This window comes from Dendrobates tinctorius, unplaced genomic scaffold, assembly GCF_039654945.1.
Source record: "Dendrobates tinctorius isolate UK_male_01 unplaced genomic scaffold, ASM3965494v1 ptg000095l, whole genome shotgun sequence".
NCBI classification, from domain to species: Eukaryota; Metazoa; Chordata; class Amphibia; order Anura; family Dendrobatidae; genus Dendrobates; species Dendrobates tinctorius.
This window is the reverse complement of record NW_027361763.1, coordinates 2126627-2147449: the sequence shown is the minus strand read 5'-3', so window position 1 is coordinate 2147449 and position 20823 is coordinate 2126627.

The following is a 20823-nucleotide window of genomic DNA, read 5'->3' as shown; positions in this document are numbered from 1 at the left end:
CCTCGTAAGGGGATATCAAGCATCTTGACTTACCCCCCAAAACCCCACCGTGACCATAAAATGACCACCCCCAGCTCGGCGCCAACTAATACACAGACACCGGTATTTCTTTTGGAATTTTATGGCCACAGCAGCCTTTTATTATAACAATACACAAACAATAAACACTGTATCATAAACAACATGAGTACAATGAATTTAACCCTGGAAGGAGAAGTCCTTGAAGCCACAAGATCGTGATGAAATAGTCCAAATATCGTGGACAACCCCCGACCATTTGCTCCCAGCCGTTACCCCACAGGCTCGGGAGCACCAGCACACCAATAGATGTTGTCCACAAACTCCTTGGGGATCCGCCCTCTTCCGACGGAAAACTCCCCATCCACCTTTCACCAGATCACGACCAGCATACCTTTAAACGAAGGAGACCCTACCCAGAGAGTCTCCCAAACCAATTTCCACCGACTTCAAGGACTCCCCCTCCCCCAAAACCGCCACAACGAGGGGCCTTTGAACACCTCAATGACCCGAGAACCCCACGACCCGCCAAGCGACAGCCTTCTCTATACCCTCCTGAAGGGCAAGGGCCCAACTCTCGGAACCGACTGCATTCAAGTGAATCCCGTCCGCCACCCAGTAATCGCCCTCACCCTTCTCCAAATCAAAATGTCGCATGGCAACTCCCCCGTTTTTAACTATAAAAGCGGACACCGCTCTGTTAACCTTGATCCTGGCCCGGTTGACCTTCTACAACGATCTCATGGACCGCCAACGCCTGCGTGGCACGATCACCGACCACACAATCGTGACTTTCCGATAAGTCACCCACAACCGCAAGCAATCTTGCTTAATGTCCTTGATCAACTCCCGGAAGGGACGGACAGCCAGATCATTATGCCCAGCATGAATAAGGAGAACATCTGGTGCCCGGTCCAAACGAACACACTCTTGAATTTCTGGCAACACCCGGCGCCACGCCAGGCTCCGAAAACCAATCCACCGCACCACCGCCGCCGATCTGGAAATTCCCAACTATCTGCCGTCAGTCCTGACATCGGCTCTCACCGCTCCCCAGTAAACAAAAGAGTGACCAAATATCCAGACCAGCAGCGGTTCCATACCTGAAACACAATACGACACTCACAGAAACATTGCAAAGAAAACGCTCCAACACATGCAATATTAAATCTACCCCATGGACCACGCCAACTGGACACACCTTCTGCACGCCTTAAGGCCGAACATAACTACGATAACGATTAGACCTCCACCCTCCGATACGCTGAATGAACGAAGGACCCAAACCAGGCTCAGCTGCCTCAGTCGCCGCACCAATCCGAAAAGAATGCGAAGCAAACCTAGAATCATTCAATCCCAAACGCCGAATTGACTTCTTAAACACCACACCAAACTGATACCGAGACAGACTCCCACCGTCTGCGTGACACAACAAAGATCCGCCCAGACTAGGACGAAGGTCCCAAAATCTACGTAAACACTGAACCGGGCACATCCCGGACCCAGAGACAACCAATTTAACCCTGGAAGGAGAAGTCCTTGAAGCCACAAGTTCGTGGTGAAATAGTCCAAAATATCGTGAACAACCCCCGACCATTTGCTCCCAGCCCTTACCCCACAGGCTCGGGAGCACCAGCACACCAATAGATGTTGTCCACAAACTCCTTGGGGATCCGCCCTCTTCCGACGGAAAACTCCCCATCCACCTTTCACCAGATCACGACCAGCATACCTTTAAACGAAGGAGACCCTACCCAGAGAGTCTCCCAAACCAAATTCCACCGACTTCAAGGACTCCCCCTCCCCCAAAACATGCCAAAGACGATACGATCAGTGACTCTGCGGCTCGTAAGCCACCCACCACAATTCCTCCAGACAAATCAGACCCACGAACTCTGCCTCCGGGGCCAAGGAACGAAAACGATCCCACTGTAAGCGAGAAAGAGAGTCAGCTATCTCGTTCTTCACCCCAGGCACATGTGTCGCTGTCACATGCGCATTCAAAGATAAACATACTAGCATCAACTTCTACAAAACTCTGACCACTGGAGGGGACGATGCAGTAAAACCAATAATCGCGCTCACAACCCCCATGTTGTCGCAATTGAAACGAACGCGCCGATTCCGAAACTCCTGACCCCACAAATGAACAGCCACCAGAATCGGAAAAATCTCCAACAACGAGATGTTACGCACCAACCCCGCCGAAACCCAAGCAGCAGGCCACTGACCGGCACACCATTGCCCACCAAAATAGGCACCAAAACCGAATCCGCCTGCCGCATCCGTAAACAAATCCAAAGCATCGTTGCACACCACATCAGCCATTACCAACGAACGACCGTTGTACGTCTCCAAAAGGACTCCCAAACCACCAAATCGGCCCTGAGCTCCGCCGACAATCTCACAAAATGATGAGGAGCCTGAAACCCCGAAGTAGCGCTAGCCAGCCTACGTGAAAAAACTCGACCCATCGGCATCACCCGACAAGCGAAGTTAAGCTTTCCCAACAGCAACCGAAGGTCCCGCAACGATATTTTCCGCAACCGACGGGCACGAACCACCTCAGACCTCAAATCATCAAGCTTGTCCTCCGGCAACCGAAATTCCCATTCAACAGTATCGATGACAATCCCCAGAAAACGCAAACACGTACTGGGGCCCTCAGTTTTTCCGGGCGCCAGCGGAACCCCGAACCGATCCGCCACCCACTCAATCGCTTTCAAAATCCTAAGACAACGTGAAGAATCCGCTGGGCCAATGCACAAGAAATCATCCAAATAATGAACTATTGAATCGCAACCAGAGACGTTGCACACGACCCACTCAAGAAAAGAACTAAAAGCCTCAAAATACGCACAAGACAAAGAACAACCCATAGGTAAACACCTAACTACAAAAAACCTGCCTTCCCAGAAACAGCCCAACAACCTCACGCTGTCTGGGTGAACCGGAAGCAAACGAAAGGTGGATTCAACATCAGTCTTAGCCATCAGGGACCCGCGACCACACTGCCGGACCCAACTCGTCGCTTCATCGAATGAAGAGTATACCACTGAACAAATCTCTGGATCAATACCGTCGTTAACCGACCTCCCCCGTGGGTAAGACAAATGCTGAATGAGACGAAACTTATTGGGCTCCTACTTTGGAACCACCCCCAACGGGAAAACGACCAAATTCGGAAAAGGAGGAGACCCGAAAGGGCCCGCCATGCGCCCCAATGAAACTTCTTTTTGGATCTTCTCCGAAACAACTGATGGATGCCCCAAAGCAGAGCGCAAATTTTTCAAAACCAACAGGATTTCAAACGGAGGATCCGGAATCCGAAAACCAGAATACAACAGCCCCGCTCTTACACTATCTGGGTATCCATTTAGATAGGGGACCATCCTTTCCAGATTCGCTGGAGTCTCCCCCTTGCGAATTACCCCCGCCAGATTTGGACTTCCCTTTCTTAAAACACTTCGATGCCCCATGTGAAGTACCGTTGCAGTTGGAGCAATGGTGTTTAAATTTACAGTTGGCCCCAAACTTGCACTGGCCGTCATTAAACTGCCAGCAAACACCCGCCTTGTGCGTCCCCGACTGCCCTTGACCCCCACCACCCGTAGAGCCGGCAGTGCCGCTATTCTGGCTGGTGCTTCCAGCCCCCCCAAGAAAGGAACTCCCAGACTTATTTTGCGCTATCACACGCATCCACAAGCCAATGTCTTTTTTAGTCCCAGCGGATAGCCGGACGCACAGCTTTCCTCTGACGAAACTGCTCGTCATACCGCAGCCACGCCTGACCGCCGTAAACTCTATAGGCCTCCCCGATAGCATCCAAATAACAAAATAACGCGGAGCAATAATCAGGGGCCTGTTCCCCGATAACACTCGCCCCAATAGCAAAACGCCTGCTGCCAATTTACAAATGTCTGAGGCATCAAGCGCCACCTCCGCTTTTCTTCCTCTTCCTTTTTGCTATCCACTTTCTTACTTTTGTCCAAATTAAACTTCTCAAGAGGCAATAGCGAAAATATTTCAACATATTCATCCTTCCAAATCCGCTCTTTCACCTCCTTTTTCAAATGGGCCCCCAACGAACCCTCAAAACACACATACACCTCGCCATGCGCCCAATCATCCAGATGCACACAACACTCCTTTTCCTTCTCGGTTTGCACCGACACTGACACCGGCGTACTGACACAAGGGCCCGACGCAGCCGCACCCTGACCCGCCACCCTGTGGCCCAACCCACGCTGCTACCGGCGACGACCACACAAAACCCTGCTCCAAGCGTAAAAGCAAGCTACCCACATCCGACAACATATCACATACTCCCCCAGCCGACCCTGAACTGCTAAAACCAGCCTCAACCCCACCGCCCCCGGACTCTGCTAAGGGGCCCCCTACCACCGCAGACGAAGACAAAAGCGGGTGACAAACAGGGGACATAGACGCATACTCACCGGGCTGCGAGGGGGCTGTGTACCCTCCAGCCGGAAATCCTGGATCCCCAGACGTTGACGCCTCGTGGACCTCGCGCCTCCCGGCGGCAAACTCACCGCCACATTGTTGCGGCCCGAACACCGCTGCAGACTGAGCCGGGGTGGAAGGCCTGAACCCCCCGACGGAACTGGGCCGCGACCCCCCCACAAATGAAGGCTCCTGCCTCCCCCTGCCGAGAGTCAATTCGGCCAAGCCATCGCGAGGCACCCGGTCGCTCAGAGCCTCCCACGGCAACTGGGAGCCCGACAGTGTCCTCCGCACCAATCCTCTGGCAGCCGGCACCGACTCCACCTGGCTGCCCTCCGGTCCCGCTGCAGCCATAGGGCTGTGGCACATTCTCGGGGGATCAAAGGCAAGCGCCGCTGCAGGGGCATCGCATAGCAGCGCCCCCCCGTTCCAGCAAGTTCCCCCCCCACCGCCTGGGGATGCGACCCGGCTCGGCCCTGCCGCCTGGCAGGCCGCCACTCTGCCCGCGGCTGAAGCGCCCACCGAGGCAGGCCGCGCAGCTCGTCCACCACTGCCGCGGCCCCCCCGAAGGACCTGGTGACGCCAGAAGTCGGGCGCGCTCCGGCCCCGCCCCCTTCCTGCCCCGGGGCGAAGGTCCGGACGCCGCCACAGGGCCTCGCCGCATGACAGGATTCCTCCCAGGCCGCGCACCCCCGGACGGGGAAGGCTGCTTAGCGCGGCCTGGAGGGTCCCAGGAGGGGCTCCGGCGGCGATGCGAGGCCCGGGGAGCGGTGTCAGGGGACAGTCGCTCTGGAGGCCGCGCCTGCCGGGGCCTCCGTTCTCTCACCTCGGCCTGCCCCGGCACACGTCGAAGCAGGCCAGCCACCTTCGCAGCCAGCCAGCAGGCTGCCCCGCTGCTGCTGCCCGCAGTCTGTCCAGGACCTGGTCCACACCCGACATCCTGGTAAGTTGTGGGACTGCTCACTGCTCAGGAGCTGGGACAACAGGAACAGAGGGCGGGCTCCCCCCAGACCCAGCCTTAAATACCCCTAGCTCCCCCTCCCCTTTAACCCTTCCCCTTCCCTCAATAACTTCCAACCCCCCGTCATGTTGGCCTCCGCCCACGCCTCCTCCAGGGGGTTGGGAGGCTCACTCTGGCCATTTCTGTGCAACCCCCGCACAGGATATTGTGATTGATACAGGAGTTGTGCAATGTTATACCTACACTCAACAATTTTCCCAGCCTTTTGAGGCTTTAACCCCTTCTGCCCCTCCTCTATTTGATAGCCAAGCTCAGGCTCAAATTTTACCCCCTGTCATTACTAATTCAGCAGGTTCAAAACCGCCTCCTGACAGTGCCTCTGTGGCCCCTGCTTCTGCTCCACACTCGCACAGAGGAAGGAATGACAGGCGGAGACGCCACTGGTCATACTCAACTTCTTCCTCATCCCCACAATCACTTCGTAGCCACCACTCGTCCTATCGACGCAGGAGACATTCCACTCACTCAAATAAAAGATCAGGATCTCGCAGAATCGATAAGGCTCGGTCCTCAAGGCGCCGCTCACCGTCTTCATCATCTGAGACGTCCAGCGGGTCTGCGAGCCCCCATCAAGAGTCAGCCCTCTTTCAAGGCAGAAAGGAGTCGAGGGCCACGTGAAGGGCTTACAGCCTGGTTGAGCCGAGTGCACTTCCTGGGGTTTCAAGTCAAGGCCTTGCTGTGTCATCGGTGCATTCTGGAGCTGGAGTTCCTCCATCTACGGGAGTCCCTCCTCCAGTGGCTGGGTTTGGTGAGTGCACATCTTCGAGTGGTCAGTATAAAGATGTTTTTGTGTTATTATCTGCCCTTAAGGAGATGTTGGGGCATATACCTATTGCCAGTAGTCCGACTAAGGACGCTGTAAAAGTTAAATCTCTAGCTAGCATTCTTAAAGATGCTTTTTATTGCGGGGTTAGCACACTTGGTTCCCATGTGGACGAGGACACCAGAATTAAAATTTGGAATGAGTATACTGATATTTGGTCTTTGATATCAGTCGATCAACACACCGTTGATAAAGATCGGCGGTTTGGTGAAAGAGCATTTGATAAGGTGGTACAAAAAGTCGCAAGAACGATAAATAACTGGTTACAGGCCTTTGCAGTTTTGGGATGAATCATGGGTCAAAGGCACCCGGAGCGTTGTTCTGAATTATTCATATATCAGGACATGATTTATAATTCCTATAAGGCGCATGGGGGAACTGCTTGGTGGCGTTATGATGAGGAATTTCGGAGGAGACTGGCTCTCCAACCAGACATCGGCTGGGGAGTTAAAGCAACAGACGTGTGGTTGCACCTCATGTTATCTCAAAACCAACCCCCCCTTTTCAGCACCGACTACTGGATACACCACAACAGGCACCAACCCAATGGTTATGCATAGACCAGGAGCCTGTTGGCTGTTCAATGAAGGCAGTGCCACTTCTATGGCTTGTGCAAGTTCAAGCATGAGTGTTCTGCATGCGGTGGGTCTCACCCTGCCTCAAAGTGTCCCCGTCCATCAGGAAAACTACCATCTAAACCACAACAATCTGACCGGAAGGACCCCGGTGAGCGTAATTGCGATGGATCCGTGGTTAAACAGATACCATAAAAAAGAGGCAGCTGGCCAGATATGTTTTGGATTCGCTTTCAGGTTTTTTATTCCTTTTAAGCTGCAGCATTCGGTCACCTTTTCCAAAAATTTGAAATCTGCAGACGAACATCCAGAAATTCTTAGAGAAAAGATTGTGAAAGAGGTAGCATTAGGTAGAATGGCTGGCCGTTTTCTAACACCACCTTTTTCAAATTTTAGAGTTTCCCCTTTAATTCTTACGGAAATAATTTATGGACTTCCATGCGCTGCTTGACAAAATACAGAATCCCACTTACGGTGAAAGAGTAATCATTTAATTCCCAACGCGTTTCGAAGTAACGACTACTTCTTCCTCAGGGGATGACAAAACATGATGTTTGGCTTGGTTAGCTAAAACGGATATTGACTCTGCTTTCCGCTTATTACCTGTCCATCCTGACTGTTTTCACCTACTAGGCTGCCGGGTGGATAATGAATTTTTCTATGACATGTGCCTTCCTATGGGCTGTTGTGGCGCCCCTAGGAGTATGGTTGCCACAGTGGCATTACCTTCCTCCTAGGGAGTGTGATGTCATGCTTGGAAGCAATGAAGGGTCTCTCTATCAGTTAAATACAATACACAGCACAGTTCCCACTCCAGGCCAGCAGAGGGAGCTCTGAACCAAAACTGTACAGTACTGCAAGAACCTCAAAAAGCGCTAGAAAGGAGACTACACAACCCATCTGCATAGAGAGATTTCTAAGATGCTTCCAAGCTGGCCAGCCTCTGTTCCATCTGTAATCTAGACCCTGGACTGCATTTACAAAGCACAGTAAAGGTAACAGAAACTGCACCCTGTTGTGTCATTGCATTCTTCCAGCAAACCCTTCAGCACTGCTACATCTCTGTGCCAGACACTACACCCTCTTCCTCAGCACCTATTACCACTGACCTGGGACTGCAGCTCAACCTGTGGGGAGCTATTACATCTTGCTGCCTTGTACCATCTGTCCCAGAGGATCTGCCTGCAGCGTCGGCTTAACCCCTTCATTGCCGAGCACCACAGGTGGCGTCACGTATCATCCACTTCTAAACTTTAGCCAGCCACTCTTAACCCCTTTTACATGGACGCCCAGGGCCACGGACCAGGTCACCACTACTGTGAAACTTCCCTCTGAGATACCGGCCTGGTACTGAGTACCCCACCGCCCTGGCGGGCGATCCACTGTTCTATCTCGTGTTTCTATTTTGAACTCTTTAGATGTTTTCTGGATTGGGTTGTTAAGTACGAGACTGGCTGTAACGCTGTTACACACTATCTGGATGATTTCTTGTTCGTAGGCCCTGAAAATTCTGATCTATGTTATCGTTTAATTGATAAATTTAAATTAAGAGTGACCAATTTCGGGATACCTTTGTCGGCAGAAAAAACGGTCGGCTCGGTGAAGGCTTTGTCTTTCTTGGGCATAGAAATTGATACGGTTGCAATGGTATTCCACCTGCCGGCTGAAAAGATCCAGAAGATATTATGTCTAATGATGGCTTTACTTTAGTGAAGAAGATAACATTCGTACAAATGCAATCGCTATTAGGTTTAATAGTCTTTGCCAGTAGAGTTATGCCTGTTGGCAGAGATTTTTCTCGGAGACTGTCATTGGCGAAGAACGGTCTTTCTCAACCGAGCCACAGACTGTGCCTTACCAGGTCCATGCGCGCGGACTTAGAAGTGTGGAAGTCCTTTTTGATGTCTTATAATTGCCATACATGTTTCATGCCTAAAGATCTTTTGAGCCGGGAATTAAATTTATTCACGAACTCCGACGTAGCCGAGGGTTTCTTAGTGGTTTTTGGCGATCAATGGTGTAGGGATTTTTGGCCTGATTCCTGGTTGTCTCAAGGCATCTGCCAAGAGCCTGTGTTCTGTGAACTTTTTCCTATTGTGGTGGCTGTGGAGCTCTGGTGCGAGAGCTTGTTTAACAAGAAAATCATCTTTTCAGCAAAACATCCCAAAACTGCCCATTGCATAAATACCATGTCGTCTGCATCACTGCCAGTTTTATGTCTTCTTCGCCATTTACCCTTGATATGTCTTAAGTGCAACATATGGCCCAGGGCGGCGGCACAGCAAGCAATAGATCTGGATGATGTTTTGACTGACATGCTACCGCATTTTGATTGGCAGGTTTTCAAGAACAGATTTCCCAACGCATGCATGCCGGGTTCGCCTTGCCCACTATCCCTGTGGGGCACGGTGGCGAACAGCTGATGTCCCCGGTCCATGCATCTGTCTCCCCTTCGAGGTGTCAGTCATATGGTAAGGTGTGGGAGGAGTGGTGTTCATTGATAAGGGGCAGGCCTGTGCATGTGTCGGACCAATACAGATTGGAAGTCACGATAGATTTTATTAGTCAGCTACATCATAAGGGCATATCTGGTACTTCAGCGCAGCAGCGGCTATCGGGCCTAGCATTTTATTTTCAGTTATTGGGATGGAGTGATGTTACAAAATCATTTATTATAAGACAATCATTAAAGGGGTGGAAGCGGTCACATCCAAGCCATGAGTCTAGGAGCCCCGTTTCTTTTGTTCTTCTTAGCCGTCTCGTGGGCATCACTGAGGCTATACGTAGTTCACAATTCGAATCAGTATTAATATCTGCTGCATTCAGTCTAGCTTTCTTTTGGGCACTTCGGGTCAGCGAGCTCATCCCTCAATCAAAAAATAGCCAGAGTGGGGGGGTTATTATGTGATGATGTTGTAGTTGTAAAAGTGGCTTTGCACATTCATATTCGTAAATCTAAGACAGATCCGGCAGGGAGGGGCACGTGGCTTCTAATCTGTCCATCCATGGGCCAAGTTTGTCTGGTTCAATCAGTCAATGCTTTTTTTGGAAATTAGGCACGGTGGGAGGTTTTTCTTGTCACATCTAGATGGCTCCCCGTTAACGAGATATCAATTTCAAACATTATTTCGCAAGTGCCTGGTGGTGGTAGGGGAGGTGGCTCAAGAATATGGTACCCATTCTTTTCGAATTGGCACAGCAGCCGAGGTGGCAAAAGCAGGTCTGCCAGACTCTGAGGTGCAAAGGATCAGTAGATGGCGTTCGGCTTGTTTCTTTAGGTACATTAGGCCTGATCTATTAATTTAATCCTGTCACTTTTATCCACAGGTACTAGCAGTCCATCTGTATGGCTGTTAGGTCACTCCTACATTTTTTGGGCAGGCCAAAGGGCTGAGTGTCGCCCAGGCGGGAGGAACTTAGGATTTCGAGGCCTGACTTTTTCTTGGAAGGGGATTAGAGGATTGCAGTGGCCTCAAGTTTTTCCCAAATTTGTGGACATTGCCAGAGAAGCCAGGGGTCCCGGTGGTGCTTGTACTTCACGTGGGAGGCAATGACTTGTGCAACTACAAAGTTGCTGAACTGATAACGATGATAAGGTCAGATATTGCTCGTTTTCATAGTTTCTTTCAGGAGCTTATACTTGTTTGGTCCAAAATGGTTCCACGGGCAGTTTGGCAAAGAGCCAGAGATGGATCGGCCATGGAACGCAGCAGGAGAACAATTAATGCCCGGATTTCGAAATTTGTCAGAGAGCGGTTTGGTGGAGTGGTAAGACACAAGAAACTAGAAGGAGACAATAGGTCCTTGCTGAGACAGGATGGTGTACACGTGAATGAGATAGGGCTCGACATTTTTTCATCAGGACTACAAGATGGCATTGAGCAGGCCTTGCTTTTGATGGGTGGGGGTCGAAATCATGTGTAATTACACATGATCCTCCGTGGCGAGAATGAAGGAAAGGACACATGAATATGGCTAGTCGGCTGACTTGCCTGTAATTAGACTGCAGGGCCCTCGGCGGCAAGCGCGGCTAATTAACTTATGTGCCTTTCTAAGTGGTTATAAAAAAAGTTAACTGTTAAAGGAAATGTTTAAATAAAAGCTGTGACCACCTTCACCCATTAATTTAGTGTTTTGGTCTTTCTTTAGTGTTCTTAAGGGTAATGTGTGGGAGGGAACATGGGAAGTTCCTGTTTGGGGTCTCTGCAGTCTGGCAGGCATGGCATTGACTAAGGCCTCTTTCACAAATCAGTTTTTTGCCGTCAGGCGCGATCCGGCTTTTTTTTTGTAAAACCGGATCCGGCGAAATGCAATGCCGGATCCAGTTTTTCCCCATTGACTTGCATTAGCGCCGGATGGCATTGCGTTTCATCCGTTTTTTGCTGGATCCGGCTACTTGTCTCATTCCGGCGTCTGGAAAAAACGGCTACTGTAACGTTTTTTGTCTCCGGCGAAAAAGCCGGAAGCGCCGGATCCGACGCTTCCGGCTTTTTGCCACAATGAAAGTCTATGGGCGCCGGAATGCGCCGGATCCAGAAAAAGACGGATCCAGCCACCGGATCTGTTTTTTTAAGTCTGAGCATGCTCAGATCCAATTGGCCAGCCCCCAGGAAACAGATATAACCTGCTAGACGGATCCGGCAGAAAAACGGATCCGTTTCTACAGTTCTCCAAAATTTATGCCGGATCAGTTTTTTCTAAAAATAGCCAGATGCTGCCTGACGGCAAAAAACGGATGTGTGAAAGTAGCCTAAGAATGGTGCCTCTGACTGCAGTGCCCCCTCCTTTCTGGTTGCCATAGTATTGTCTGGTGTCCCTCCACACTCATTCATATGTAAAAGGGGGTATTGCAAAATTTATTTGGGCCAATCAAACGTTGGTGTCATTTTCCTCATATGCATATGGTGCTATATGGGGCTATAAAAGGTCCTGTTATTCCCCTCCTCCTCTTCCCCCTCAGTGAACGGTCCCGGAGGTGCTTCTGGGGGTACGTGGTACTGGGGCCTGACCCAAGGACCACTGTCTGTCTACACTCTTTCTGTCTCGTTGTCCTGCCAGCTTAAATACGTCATGGTCGGCATACTCCAAGTACCCGGGACCTGTTGAACACATATTTTCTTTTTTTATAACATTTCAACATGTCAAATTTACTACACACTTTACCATGTCTACAGCAATACGTTTTTATCAAAACATTTTTTTTTTAGCCTTTTACTTTTTTTTTTAACAAAAACAATAAAGTCCAAACAAACAACCCCAAAAAAATATTAACCAAATGAGGACAGGGGTGCTACCCCTTCCTTTAAGAAAAAACTCTCATTAGGCATCCCTGATGCACCAGGAGGATATGCTTCCCATGGAGACGCGGAACAGTCCCCTCATTGTGCAACAGTGCACTGCAGTCCTGGCAGTCCATTGTATAGGTGCTCCGGGCCACCTCCTGGCGGCCGATGTTTCGTCAAAACAGGGGACTCCACTGCCGTAGAGTCTCTGGAATGCCAGCAGTATCTCTGGGCCTCGAGTGTCCCTGATGCTCGAGACCCAGGAGTCCTCGTTTCTTTATGGAGGCTTGTACCCCTCAGGGTAGGCGATGATGGCCACCGCATAGTAACCGCAGGGAAAATATTCTTTATAATAGGAGACTAAGTCTCCCTCCCGCGGAACCCGGCCGTGCTTGATGGAGGCCACGTTTAAATAAATTTTATAGCCAGTGGTGAGGTCTCTAATAAAACTGTAGCCTTTGCCAGTGTCCATATACACCAGCCGCCCGTATGACTGAGGAACAGACATGGCGGCCTCCCCCTTTTCATGGAGTAATGCCCACACCTCCCATTCCTTGGCCTTCTTCTTTTCAATAATTTCCGGAACCCAAGCAGAGGGTCCGGAATAGGCCGTAGAGTTCGGTGGGCGGGCCGCAGCCGAGAGTGGAGCAGGAGCGACCGCAGACATTGGGGAGCAGGCCGCAACTGGAGTAGCAGAAGGGGCAGAAACTACCACAGGTGTCATCAAGCAGGCTGTGTAGTCGGCTGCAGCCGGAATAAAGGCGTCCGTGGACTCTGATGAGTAGGCCGCAGCCATGGCCGCAGATGGGACAGCGGCGGCCGTGGGTGTGGGTAAGTAGGCCGCAGTGACCTGCGGTGTGCCCAAAGTGACAGCAGGCTCTGGTGAATAGGCCGCGTCCGGAAGACAGATCACGGCAGGGGCAGCCGTAGGTTGGCTCCGCATCGGCGTCGCCGGGCGGGGCAGATTGGGACGGTTATCAAGAGCCGTGGAGTCACCCAGGGCCGTAGACACTGAAGAGCAGGAGGTCAGGTGGGGAGGTTGAGGGCCGGCGTCAGGTTTCTGGGGGCCTGTTTTGTGCACTGGGCATGGGGGCGGGTTCTGCTTGCAATGCCGCCGGCTGGGCCGGGGGAACGCGCTCCCAGCAGACTTTCCTGCAGCTCTTCCAATCGCCATGGATCTTTACACAGCCGTCCGGCGGGGCCGGCCTCCAGGCCCAAAGGCTCCGCGGGAGATACTTGTCCAGCTTCTTCCACCGGCGGTTGCACCGGGGTACAGGGCACTGAGAATGGCTCTCAGGGGCCGGTCTCCCAGCGGGTTTCAACCTCCTGACGCCATTTCCACTCCAGGCGTCTGAGGCCACGGCAGCTGCAGCGTCGCATATCGCCCAAGTTCCTGAGGCTCAATGGCGCCAAGCAGCTACACTCAGTCTCTGCACTAGGGTCACTCCCACTCGGGGGTGGGGCGTTGGTCAGCCTCTCCACCCATTTTCCAAGGTCCAGCATGGAAGGGTGGCTGTCTCCTGATGTAAGCCGCTCCCCCCAGGTGCGGATGCGACACAGTCCTAGATTGTCCGTTACAGCTGCAAACTCCTGTGTCTCTTCCAAACGCTGAAATGCCAGAGCCATTTTAACAGTACACTTTTCTGCTTTGGTTTTACTTATTAGCAGCCAGCAATCTGAAGCTCAGGCCCAAACTGTAATCCACAGGAAAAGAAGGAGAGAGGAAAAAAAAATAGAATTCTTCACCCCGCACAGCTTGGGGCCTGTGGTACTTGGGAGCATGCTTGCCACTGAAGGTGTTGTATTTGTGGCAATTATCCTGCCGACTACACCAAATGTAGGATAGGCGAGGGAGTGATGATCCAACAGGAATGGCGGGTGACCCACTTCTTGCCACCGACAGACACGAGACTGAGACATAGGGCCGCCATCAGGGCATGAAAGCCCTTACTGCTGTATGGGGCCCGGTGAACAGCAGTACAGAAGGGGGGCCCGCATGTCAGGGGCCCCACTCCTGTGCTTCTAGCCAAGTAATGTGTGCTGCGGCTGGGCCCTAAGTGCTGTGCGCTGTGGCCGCGCCTGCGGTGTGGCGCACACACATCAGAAGAGCAGCAACAGCGGCCGACGTCAGATGAGAGCTGCACAAAAATGAAAGAGGTGAAGGACCTGTGGTGACGTCTTCAGCTTCGCCCCCTGATCACATGACGATGACGTCACCACAGGTCCTTCAGCTCACAGCAGCAGCTGCATCTTCATGGCAGGAGCGCGGTCAGGTAAGTAGAAAGTTTTTTTTTTATTTAAATACTGAAAGCATCCAATATGCTTCCCTGGCAGGATGGAGACACACGGACCATGTGTGTCCATCCTGCCAGGGCAGATTGAAGGCACACGGGCAGATTGGAGTGTGACACTGGGGGCAGGATGGAGACAGGGCAGGATTGGAGGCACAGGGGGCAGAATGGAGATGCGGGGCAGAATGGAGACACGGGGCATGATTGGAGATGCGGGGCAATGGAGATGCGGGGCAGAATGGAGACACGGGGCAGAATGGAGACACGGGGCAGAATGGAGACAGGGGGGAAGAATGGAGACACGGGACAGAATGGAGATGCGGGGCATAATTGGAGACGCGGGGCAGAATGGAGATGCGGGGCAAAATTGGAGATGCGGGGCAGAATGGAGACACGGGGCAGAATGGAGACAGGCAGACTGGACATGCGGGGCATAATTGGAGACGCAGGGCAGAATGGAGATGCGGTGCATAATTGGAGATGCGGGGCAGAATGGAGACACGGGGCAGAATGGAGACACGGGGCAGAATGGAGATGCGGGGCATAATTGGAGACACGGGGTAGAATGGAAATGCGTGGCATGATTGGAGACACGGGGCAGACTGGAGATGCGGGGCATAATTGGAGACACGGGGCAGAATGGAGATGCGGGGCATGATTGGAGACACTGGGCAGAATGGAGATACGGGGCAGAATGGATATGCGGGGCATGATTGGAGACACAGGGAAGAATGGAGATGCGGGGCATAATTGGAGATGAGGGGCATGATTGGAGACACGGGGGGAGAATGGAGACTTGGGGCAGAATGGAGATGCGGGGCATGAATGGAGACACGGGGCATGATTGGAGACACAGGGCAGAATGGAGATGCGGGGCATGACTGGAGACACGGGGCAGAATGGAGATGCGGGGCATGATTGGAAACACGGGGCAGAATGGAGACATGGGGCAGAATGAAGATGCGGGGCATGATTGGAGACACAGGGCAGAATGGAGATGCGGGGCATGATTGGAGACACGGGGCAGAATGGAGATGCGGGGCATGATTGGAGACACGGGGCATGATTGGAGACACGGGGCAGAATGGAGACACGGGGCAGAATGGAGACACGGGGCAGAATCGAGATGCGGGGCAGAATTGGAGACACGGGGCAGAATGGAGATGCGGGGCATGATTGGAGACACGGGGCAGAATGGAGAAATGGGGCAGAATGGAGATGTGAGGCATGATTAGAGACATGGGGCAGAATGGATATGCGGGGCATGAATGGAGACACGTGGCAAAATAAAGATACGGGGCATGATTGGAGACACGGGGCAAAATGGAGACACAAGGCAGAATGGAGATACAGGGCATGATTGGAGACACGGGGCAAAATGGAGACACAGGGCATGATTGGAGACACGAGGCAAAATGGAGATGCAGGGCAGAATGGAGGTACGGGGCATGATTGGAGACACGGGGCAGAATGGAGATACAGGGCATAATTGGAGATACGGGGCAGAATGGAGATACGGGGCAGGATTGGAGACATGGGGCAGGATTGGAGACACGGGGCAGAAGAATGGAGATACGGGGCAGGATTGAATACACTGGGGGCAGGACTGGAGACAGATGGGGCAGGGTTGGAGACAGATGGGGCAGGATCATGGGGCTGGATGGATACGATGGAGACAGATGGAGCAAGATGGGGAGATCATATGGGGCAGAATGGATACTCATGAGGGCAGGATGAGAGAACATATGGCTGAAGCCAGGAATGAGACACACGGGGGTCGGGATGGCGGATATTATTACCATAGGGGCTAATTAAAGAATATTATTACTGCAGTGATGTATGTATTTTATTTTTTTGAGCATACTGTTTTAAATGGGGGGCTTTCCTGTTACTGTGCAGAGTGATACTATGTCACCTTTTTTTCGTCATGTGATGTAATGTAGAAGTTGGGAAAAAAATAAGTAATGTGTTCTGCAAGGGGAGCTCTAGATAACTGTGTTATTTCCTGCAGAGACGAGCCCTGGCTGGAAGACGTGGTGGCGATCTGTGTTGGATTAAAGATGAAAAGCGAAGATGAAGGACTTCACCTAGAGACGTCACTGGTGAGTTAGTGTGTTACCTATATACTGTATACTATATACAGAGCTCCTGTGTATAATGTCATGGATCACTGCATTACCTGTGTGCAAATTGCCTCTTCAGAGAAAAAGAGGACTTGATCTCTATAGTGCCACCTGTTGGTAGTAGCGATCCTACAAGTCACAATCAACCCTTTAACGAGTCTTGTAATATGACTTAGGATAAGTCATATGACTTATCCTAAGTCATATTGCAAGACTCGTTAAAGGGTTGATTGTGACTTGTAGGATCACTACTACCAACAGGTGGCGCTATAGAGTTCAAGTCCTCTTTTTTGCTGAAGAGGCAATTTGTACATTATTTTCCCAGAGGAGCACTGCACGGCAAATAAGCCACCTTACCTTGACAAGCCAGAGCTGGCATGTCACTCTCCACAAGGAGAAACCTTACCCCTTAGACCTGTATTACCTGTACACAGACACTGCATACTACGTACAGGTCTCCTGTGTATAATGGCACTTATGGTGAAAGTATTGTGTTATTTTATTACTGATCAGTATTGTAGTATTCAGTCACCATTTGGTGGTAATATGTGGTCTGGACATGGTGTAGCGGTATTTGTTCCTTGTATGTGGTATTATTCGGTCACTGTGGTGGTAAAATGTGGTCTGGTCATGGTGTGGCGGTATTTTTTCCTTGTATGCGATATTATTTTGTCACTGTGGTGGTTATATGTGGTCTGGACATGGTGCGGCGGTATTTGTCCCTTGTATGTGCTATTATTTGGTCACTTTGCGGTGGTAATATGTGGTCTGGACATGGTGTGGCGGTATTTGTTCCTTGTATGTGATTTTATTGGTCATTTTAAATATTGAAAAATAGATAAAAATATATCTAAATTGTATTGCATATTTTAACAAATATTTAATACAGTAGAGTAGAGCTTGGCCAAAAGTGTCTACCCTGTTATGGTGGTGGCTTAAAAAAATATTTTGGCCAAAACAAAAGCTGCAGGCTATATGTGTGATCTGGTGATGGGAACTGTTAATGTGTGATAGGTGAGAAGTGGAGTTTTTCCAAGAGAGAGCAGTGGGACTGTGGAGAGTTTGGGGGGTGGAGGGCGGGGCTGCGGTGGAGCCTGGGCGGAGTCTCAAGGGGGCCCCGAAAATTTTGCCAGTATGGAGCCCCGAAATTCCTAGTGGCAGCCCTGCTGAGACGTGGGTTATATTCAACAGGTCCGTTTTATTGGCCGCCTCTCTGACCACCGATGCAGTTCAACACAGGAATTTCACAGTCCTATTGCTCACAGACCTGGGTACCTTCACTTCTTATTTTCACCATCGTGGCGTACTTTGTGGCTCTTCTCACTGTGGCTGCCCTAATCACATCCACCACAGTGCTTCACCATTCAAAATACACCATCCACTTGGTAACCCCAGACCGTCTCCGTCTGCAGCTACTGTCCTCTGGGTCACCCTCCGTGACTGTCTCAACTGTCAGTTACTCTCTGAAGGCTTTTACTGTCTTTCTCTCTACAGCAGATCCTCTTCTCTAGTAATCTCCCCTGGCTGACTGGACGTTCCAGAACCTTCCTTCAGCCTTTATACTTTCAGTCCTGGTAGCTCCACCCACTATCACCTGACAGCCTCCCTTGACCAATGGCAGTCACACAGTCACTCTCCTGCACTCCCCACTGCCCTCTAATGGTCAAGCTGAAACACGGCACCCCTTTCTCTTCATCTCAGTGCCCCTGTACCTACACTGCGCTGTCCCTCTGCCTCTCACCACAGGCAGACCTGTCCGTCAATTCAACCTCCCCACATTTATTAATGTACTGCAGGATGTAGCAGCCCCAAGTTATATTAGATGGAGGCAGCACAGGAACACAATACTGATGGACAACCACTCATACACTGACTGTCCATAGTCCACCGGTCATTAGTATTGGGGATCATTCAGACATCAGTGGTTTCTCTTGTAACTAAAAATAAACCGATTGTCATTAGTATTTTTTATCAGGCTTTCATCAGAGTTTGTTCAGTGTCAGTTTTTATCTTCAGAGTTTCATCAGTTTTTCTAATGAGAACAAGATGGAGGTTACTCAAGTTTATCTCAGAAACAGTTTGAGAAAAACAGACTGAACGTTGAATAAAATGATACCTTGATATCTGCGATCCGATGTATTACTCCAGAAATCCAAGGTTTTTTTAAGTATGTAAATGAGCTGTTAAGATCTATGGGCCAGACATAGATCTTGTGGAGAAACTCTCTCCAAAGCTTATTTTAAATGAAAGAGGGCATTACCAGTGTGAGACAAGTAATGACTGACACTTTTTTCTAATTATCGTAAACAGTTCTGCAGTGAGATCAGAGCTAACACAGCACAGCAGAGATGAGCTTTATCTAATTACAAACATATCTGCACTTCTCTCAGTGCTGTCAGCTCTGCTGCACAGGTATGACTGATTAAAACTTTTACACGCCTGTCCCAGGTCCGGGCTCTGCGTCGGCTACTTAGTACTATGTATATGCACATAATTCCCCAAAATTCCCTACATCGACACTACAGGGCTCAGCAAAATCATTCAAACTTTAAAAAAAATTAGGTTTTGATTTTTTTGCCAAAATACTAAAACACGCAATAGCATTAGCAGTCCTCATTTTCTTGCTAATAACAATGAAGTACCTGAGAATCATGGAGAATTTACTTGTTATGAATCAAATTTTTTAGGAAAAATTAGGTGAAATTGCCAAAATTGTATTTCAAAAGATTTGATCATCTCTATCTAATTCTTAGACAGTCCAAACTTCACAAAAGTAGATAGACAGCATCTAGTCCAGGATGATTAATTCCAAAAGGTAAAGTTTATTCCACCATCAGGAGTTTTGACTTGATATAGGTTTTTATCAAGTACAAGTAATGAAGCACAGGACAGGCTTATATAGTGAGCAGCAAAAGGAAATCAGTGCATAGATGTCCAAGGTATGGTAAAATCACAAATCTTTATTAGATAACACAGGAAGAAAAGCACAAACAATGACAAACAAAGGGTGACACAAGCAGAAGCAGAGCAAAGGGGTATACAGTGTCAAAAACCTCACTCTGACCCTTATCGTGAGTAAACACCTGGTGATAGAGATATTTAAGTATCCAAGTATAAACCCCCAGTATATAACAGGCAGACCAGTGAAGAGCAGTAAGGGGTAAAGTCCCCAGCTGGACAGCCATATAATCAGGGGTAAGGTTGCAAAGACACACAAGCAAGATAAACATACCAAGAGGGGAGAGGCACTGAATCCCAAGCTCAGCTGTCCCCGACGTACGTTTCGGAAATGATCTTCCTTCCTCAGGGGGCGTGTCAATAAGGTGTTATTTGCGGTTTAAATAGGGGAAGTAAAAACAAGCACCAATCATGAGGGGTGACGCTGACCAATCCCCCCACATCCCCCATCGCTGCCTGGGCTGGCGCTGATCAGCACGGGGCCCCATGACGTCAGACACCAGACCACAGGCAGACGGGGGCGGGAAAGGAAGCGCGTCCACCCACACATGTACAGGAACAGGAAAGACGGCCGCGGCCATCTTGGATATGGGCAAAAGGCAGGAAATCTGCCAGAACTGTAAAGGGGAATAGTGAGCGTCCCTGAAAGGACCTTACAAGATAGAAGCGGGCTGAATAGCGCTACAACTAATGAAGTACCCCAATATAACAATATGGTAATGCATCACCAATGGTATACAAATTAATTAATATATAGGGGAGCGCAAATAGGGCATTAACAAGAAATGGAAATGTAAACTAAGTGCATAAATTACACCTGGGCAGCAAGAATAATCGGTAAGATGAGAGGCAGAGCACATAATATTACAGAGTTAATAACAATAACCAGTGTTCAGTGCCCATACCTATCATATATAATCGAATACATGATTTTAAATACATAAAGCCGCACAAAAGCTGTATACGTGTTGATATATACATAAGTATACACATCCATAATATTGAGCCATAAAATACACCTACATATGGATAGCATTCATAATAATGAGATGGAGAGAAGAAAAAAAAAAAAAAAATTTCCATTCAGAATGTGCCATAGAATAAACTGGCACATAAATAAATAAATATAAAGGCATTATTAGTCCAGCATTCATAATATTGCGATGAGGAAAAAATGAGGCCTTGGAACCGCCATATTCTCCATACAACAATAGAGAAGTAGATGTATCTTCATCTTCCCAAGTAGGATATCCATCCAACCCAACAAG